Source organism: Elephas maximus, chromosome 22 (assembly GCF_024166365.1).
Source record: "Elephas maximus indicus isolate mEleMax1 chromosome 22, mEleMax1 primary haplotype, whole genome shotgun sequence".
Classification (NCBI taxonomy): Eukaryota; Metazoa; Chordata; class Mammalia; order Proboscidea; family Elephantidae; genus Elephas; species Elephas maximus.
Genome location: NC_064840.1, coordinates 15,399,928 through 15,407,500, shown reverse-complemented (window position 1 = coordinate 15,407,500; position 7,573 = coordinate 15,399,928). Strand labels below are relative to the sequence as shown.

Here is a 7,573-nt window from a genome sequence, read left to right as displayed (position 1 = left end):
CCCCTTCCATAGAGCCGGGAGCTGGGGGGAGACAGAGGAAACCCAGGACTTGCTCTTTATTTCTTATTTTAAAGTAAATACCTGTCTTTTTTCCACTAAAATCCTTTTTCTTTGTAAAAATTCTGGAACGTAAAGAAAAATATCAAAGAGAAAACCAAAATGACCCGCAACCTTGCCCCTGTTAACATTTTATGGTTGTTCTTTCCAATATTTAAAAATGCTTTCAGAATGGCCCAAATTGTACGGGAATATATTTTAATTGTAATTCTATCCCTTTTTTAAAAGAAACAAATAGTATCAAATTGCATAGATTGTCTTATACTCTTTTTCCTTCACTCAATATTTTTTGTTTTTTGGCCATGTTATTAATTGCCTTTTAAAAATATCAGATTTAATAGCTAGACCCCATTTCTTCTTATGTCCATGCGGAATATACCTTACTGTTGGCTTTTGGTTATGCTGTGCTTTCTGGTCTTGTGTTTTGTTTTTTGAGTGATGGGTTGTGTTTGCTGTCATGAACAATACTGTCGTGAACATCTTTGTGCCATTTGGCGTTTGTATGTTCTCACTCCACTGTTTCGTAAAGGTGTCATTTTTTTCCCCCTTCTAAATTTTATTTCTTTTGTTGCTGCTGAGGATATATACAGCAGAACTTACACCATTCTAGCAGTATCTACATGTATAATTTTGTGACATTGACCTTCTAGTTGTGCAACCGTTCTCACCCTCCTTTTCTGAATTGTTCTTCCCTCATTATAAACCCAGTGCCCCCTAAGGTTCCTGTCTAACCTTTCAAGTTGCTGTTGTCCATTTGATCCCATATAGATAATTCTTAACAAAGTATAATGCTCAGGTAGACCTTTTTTACAAGTTAAGCTAAACTGTTGTTAAGTTTTAAAAGGACTTAGGGGATATTTTTGGTTTAAGGTTCAAAGATTATCTCAGAGCAATAGTTTCAGGGGCTTATCCACCCTCTACTGCTCCAGAAAATCTAGAACCTATGACAATTTGAAAGTCTGTTGTGTGTTTTCACCCTTTTGAACAGGATTCTTCTATGGAAATTTTGATTGGATTGTTTAATAATGGTAGCTGGGCACCATCTAGTTCTTCTGGTCTCTTGGCAAAGGAGGCAGTTGTTGATGGAGGCAATTAGCCACACATCCCACATCCTCCTTCTATTCCTGATTATTCTTCTTCCTGTTGCTCCAGGCGGATAGAGACCAATTGTGCCTTGGAAGGCTGCTTGCAATCTTTTTAAGACCGCAGGCACTACACAATGAACTAGGACGTAGAACAGAAGCACTGAACACGTCATTAGGCCGATTAACTGGAATGTCTCATGAAACCATGACCCTAAACCTCCAAACCAAGAAACCAAATTCCCAGAGGTGTTTGGTTGTACATAAGCAGCCTCAACAACTGCTCTTTGTTGTTGTAGTCATTGTAAATATCTCTATCACACAATTTTTGCCAATTCAACTTTTTACAGGTGTACAACTTATTCACAGCAACTACGATAACTGGCTGTCCATGCTACCCTTAATGAATGCGATTTTTCTGTCACTGTTAAACCCTCCTTTGCCCCCTCCCTCTCACCCCTGGTAACCACTAATAAACTTTGTTCTCTATGCATTTGTCTTTTTATATAAGTGAAGTCGTATAATATTTGTTGTTTTATGATTGGCTTATTTTACTCGCCATAATGTCTTCAAGCTTCATCCATATTGTGTGTATCAAGACTTCATTTCTTCTACTGGCTGAGTAGTGTTCTGTTGTATGTATGTACCACATTTTGTCTATCCATTTATCTGTTGATGGGTTTTAGATTGTTTCCATCTTTTAGCTATTGTGAATAGTGCTGCAGTGAACAGTGGTATACGAGTCTCTGTTTGAATCTCTGCTTTCAAGTCCTTTGGGAATATACCTAGGAGTGGAATTGCTAGATCATATGGTAGTTCTATTTCTAGTTTTTTGAGGAACTCCCACACTGTTTTCCACAACAGCTGTACCATTTTGCATTCCCACCAGCAATGGGTAAGGGTCCCAGTTTCCCCACATCCTCGCCAACATTTGTTATTACTATTATTTTTTTTAGTTTAGCCATCCTAGTGGGAGTGAAATGGTACCTCATTGTGGTTTTGATTTGCATCTGTCTGATGGCTAATGACACTGAGCATCTTTTCATGTGTTTGATGGCCATTTGAATGTTCTCTTTGGTGAAATGTCTGTTTAAGTCCTTTGCCCATTTTTATGATTATTTGTCTTTTTAGTGTTAAGTTGTTGAAGTTTTATATATATTTTGTTTACTAGGTTCTTGTTGGGTATGTGGTTTTCAAAGATATTCTCCCAATCAGCAGCTTGTCTTTTCACTTTTTTGTTAAAGTCTCTTAATGAACAAAAGCTTTTAGTTTTCATGAGGTCCCATTTATTTATTTTGTCTGTTGCTGTTTGTGCTTTTGTTATTGTATTAGATAATCCATTGTTGAAAGCTAGGCCTGAGAGCATTGTCCCTGATTGCTCTTCTAAGAATTTTATGGTTTATTTTGCACATTTAGGTCCTTAATCCATTTGAATTTGTTTTTGTGTATGGTGTGAGGCAAGGATCCTGCTTCATTTTTCTGCATGTGGAAATCCAGTTTTCCCAGCACCATTTATTGAAAAGACTCTTCTTTCCACATCAAATGATCTTAGCATCCTTGTCAAAAATCAGTTGACCATCACTGTGTGGGGCTTTTTTTTTTTTTTTTTTTTTTTAATAGCTTCATTGAGATATAATTGACATGTAATACGCTGCACATATCTGAAGTATAGATTTTGGTGAGTTTTAACAAATGTAGACACCTGTGAAACTTGTGATACACCAAGATCGAGATAGTGAACATATCTTGACACCCCCAAAGTGTCCTTGGACCCCATTGCACTTCGAGGTGGCCTCACATGATCCAGGAGGCTCTCAGCAACTCTGAATCCCCCCAGATGCTTAGGACACAGCCTGTACAGAGATATCGTGGTAGATATTCACTGAATGAACAAATGCAACTCAGACTCCTACCTAGTGCAGGTAGCTACCTCCTGTGAATGCTTTCAGTGACAGGGAGCTCACTTCCTAACAAGCTGACTTCTCCCATGGGCCCCTGTTCAGTATTTGGCCCTTGAAGTGAGCCCAAACAGCCTCCCAGTGCAGCTTCCACTCACTGGTTTTGGCTCTGCCCTCCATGTCATTCCCTCCTGTCTACTAGTCCTGTCCACTTTCACTCACTTCCCTGGGCCCGGTGCTCGATATTTTGACTGCAGTGACGAGCAAGGCGATCCCTGGATGGCAGAAACATTTCACTCTCAGCTACTAACTGAAAGGTTGCTGGTTCGAATCCACCCAGCAGTGTTGCAGAAGATAGTCCTGGTAATCTACTTCCATAAGATTATAGCAGTTGAAAACCCTGTGGCGAGCAGTTCTGTGCTGAAACCCATGGAGTTGCCATGAGCCGGAATCAACTCGATGGTAGCGGGTTTACGGATTTTTGGTGAGCAGGACAGACTCAATCCCTGCACTAATGGAGCTCCTGGTTTGGCGGGGGAGAAAGATATTCAACAGCTAATTTTGGAAATAGTGTTGCTTTGGAGGAGAGGGGTGTATGGAAGCTGACCTTTTGGGGGTTCCATGGTCAGGGAAAGCCTCATGGGAAGTGATGTTTAATGTGACTTTTGCTTATTCAAAGATAGTATTTGGTACTTTTTTTTAATTTTCTCTTCTCTTGACTAAACAGTTTCAGTTCCTTCAGCCATTTCTCATTTGGCAAGACTTTTAGGCCCCCCACCGTCCTACCTGCCATACTCTTTCCCTGTTCTTGTGCCCTGACCAGCGAACACCAAGACCCCAGTTTCTGAGGCATTATTTGCCTCATCATGCAGCCAAAGGTGGCATTAACTTTTCCTCTTTCCAGCCACGGGAAATTTTCAGCAGGATCAGAGGCTGTTTGGGAAGCACCAATAACCACAGTAAAACAACAGCATAAACAGCACCTGTGAACACTAGCCCATTGAGTCTGCAGTGGCAGGCCCTGTGCTAGGCACTTTCCCTACTTTCATTTGTTTAGCTCTTTCAACAACAGTATGAGAGCAATAAGAGCCAATTCTTTATGAAAGATACTGTATGAAGGCTCTGTTGTAAGTGGTTTATGTGTATTATGCTCAATTCGCATAGCAACTTTATGAGTTAGGTTGTTGTTGTTGTAGGTGCCGTTGAGTTGATTTTAGACTTGTAGCAACCCAAAGCAACAGAGTAGAACTGCCCTGTAGGGTTTAGTAGGCTGTAATCTTTACCAGAACAGATCACCAGGTCTTTCTCCACAGTACCACTGGGTGGGTTCAAACCACCAACCTTTTGGTTAACTATTGTGCCACCAGGGCTTCTTGTGAGGTAGGTAAGTATTTTAATTATCTCCACGTTACAGATGAGGAAGTTGAGGCAGAGAGAGCTTAAGCAACTTGGCTGCAGCCGCAGAGCCAGGATTAAACCCACCAGGCTGGCCTCAGGGTCAGTGGTTTTAGCCACTAAGTGTACACTGCCTCTACTATGGTTTACTCCGCATGCGTCTGTCAGTTTGTCATACCGTGGGTGCTTTTGTGTTGCTGTGATGCTGGAAGCTATGCCACTGGTATTCAAATACCAGCAGAGCTACCCATGGTGGCCAGGTTTCAACTGAGCTTCCAGACTAAGAAAGACTAGGAAGAAGGACCTGGGGATCTACTTCTGAAAAGTATTAGCTACTGAAAACCTGAATATTCTCTGATATCGTGCTGAAAGATGAGCCCCCAGGTTGGAAGGAACTCGAAAGATGACTGGGGAAGAGCCACCTTTTCAAAGTAGAGTTGACCTGAATGACGATGGAGTCAAGCTTTCAGGACTTTCATTTGCTGATGTGGTATGACTCAAAATGAGAAGAAATAGCTGCAAACATTCATTAATAATCAGAACATGGAATGTATGAAGTATGAATCTAGGAAAATTGAAAATTGCCAAAAATGAAGTGGAATGCATAAACATCAATAGCCTAGGCATTAGTGAGCTGAAATGGACTTGTTTTGGCCATTTTGAATTGGACAATCATATGGCCTACTCTGCTGGGAACGACAACTTGAAGAGGAATGGCATTGCATTCATCAAAAAGAACATTTCAAAATCTATCCTGAAGTACTGCGTTGTCAGTGATAGGATAATATCCATATGCCTACAAGGGGGACCAGTTAATACGACTGTTATTCAATTTTACGCATCAAATGCTAAGGCAAAAGATGAAGAAATGGAAGATTTTTACTAACTTCTGCAGTCTGAAATTGATCGAACATGCAATCAGAATGTGTTGATAATTACCGGTGGTTGGAATGCAAAAGTTGGAAACAAAGAAGAAGGATCGGTAGTTGGAAAATATGGCCTTGGTGATACAAACGGTACTGTAGATGACGTTACAGAGTTTTGCAAGACCGATGACTCCTTCACGGCAAATATCTTTTTTCATCCTCATAAACGGCGGCTATACACATGGACCTCGCCAGATGGCATACACAGGAAACAAATTGACTACGTCTGTGGAAAAAGACGATGGAAAAGCTCAATATCATCAGTCAGAACAAGGCCAGGGGCTGACTGCGGAACAGACCATCAATTGCTCAAATGCAAGTTCAAGTTAAAAATGAAGAAAATTAGAACAAGTCCATGAGAGCCAAAGTACGACCTTGAGTATATCCCACCTGAACTTAGAGACCATCTCAAGAATAAATTTGACGTGTTGAACACGAATGACTGAAGACCAGACGAATTGTGGAATGACATCAAGGACATCATACATAAAGAAAGCAAGGGGTCGTTAAAAGACAGGAAAGAAAGAGAAGACTAAAATGGATGTCAGAAGAAACTCTGAAACTTGCTCTTGAATGTTGAGTAGGTAAAGCAAAAGGAAAAAATGATGACATGAAAGAACTGAACAGAAGATTTCAAAGGGTGGCTCGAGAAGACAAAGTAAAGTATTATAATGAAATGTGCAAAGACCTTGAGATAGAAGATCAAAAGGGAAGAACATGCTCAGCATTTCTCAAACTGAAAGAACTGGAGAAGAAATTCAAGCCTCAAGTTGCAATACTGAAGGATTCTGTGGGGAAAACATTGAATGACGCAGGAAACATCAAAAGAAGATGGAAGGAATATGCAGAGTCACTATACCAAAAAGAATTGGTCAACATTGAGCCATTTCAGGAGGTAACGTATGATCAGGAACCTGTGGTACTACAGGCAGACGTCCAAGCTGCCCTGAAGCCATTGGTGAAAAACAAGGCTTCAGGAATTGACGGAATACCAGTTGAGGCATTTCAGCAAACAGATGCAGTGCTGGAAGTGCTCATTTGTCTATGCCAAGAAATTTGGAAGACAGCTACCTGGCCAACTGGCTGGAAGAGATTCGTATTTATGCCTATTCCAAAGAAAGGTTATCCATCCAAATTTGGATTCTCAAACAATATCAGTGTCACAGGGAAGTAAAAGCTGCAGCAGCATATAGACAGGTAGCTGCCAGAAATTCGAGTCGGGTTAAGAAGAGGACGTGGAACCAGGGATATCACTGCTGATGTCAGATGGATCCTGGCTGAAAGCAGAGAATACCTGACAGATGTTTACCTAAGTTTTATATACTATGCAAAGGCATTTGACTGTGTGGATCATAACAAATTATGGTTAACATTGCAGAGAATGGGAATTCCAGACCACTTAATTGTGCTCATGAGGAAACTGTATATAGATCAAGAGACAGTCATTTGAACAGAGCAAGGGGATACTGTGTGGCTTAAAGTCAGGAAGGGTGTGCATCAGGGTTGTATCTTTTCACCATACCTATTCAATCTGTATGTTGAGCAAATAATCTGAGAAGCTGGACTATATGAAGAAGAACGAGGCATTAGGATTGGAGAAAGACCTATTAACAACCTGCGTTATGCAGATGACACAACCTTGCTTGCTGAAAGTGAAGAGAACTTGAAGCACTTACTGATGAAGATCAAAGATCACAGCCTTCAGTATGGATTACACCTCAACATAAACAGAACAAAAATCCTCACAACTGGACCAATAAGCAACGTTGTGATAAAAAAAAGTTTGAATTTGTCAAGGATTTCATTTTATTTGGATCCACAATCAACATCCTTGGAAGCAGCAGTCAAGAAATTGAATGATACATTGCATTGGGCAAATCGGCTGCAAAAGACCTCTTTAAAGTATTGAAAAGCAAAGATGTCGCTTTGAAGACTAAAGTGCGCCTGACCCAAGCCATGGTGTTTTCAGTTGCCTCACACGCACATGAAAGCTGGACAAAGAATAAGGAAGCCCAAGGAAGAACTGAAGCCTTTGAGTTGTGTTGTTGGTGAAGGACATTGAATATATGATGGACTGCCTAAAAAATGAACAAATTTGTCTTGGAAGATATACGGCCAGAATGCTCCTTAGAAGCAAAGATGGAGAGACGTCTCACATATTTTGGACACGTTATCAGAAGGCATCAGTCCCTGGAGAAGAACATCATGCTTGGAA

The 7,573-nt window shown here is 40.6% G+C and overlaps 1 protein-coding gene across 1 annotated transcript in view; it reads left to right on the top strand.

Annotated features, from left to right (window-relative positions):
• Positions 1–7,573, top strand: part of KSR2 (kinase suppressor of ras 2) — a 404,388-nt gene that overhangs the window by 120,854 nt on the left and 275,961 nt on the right. The window lies entirely within an intron of this gene.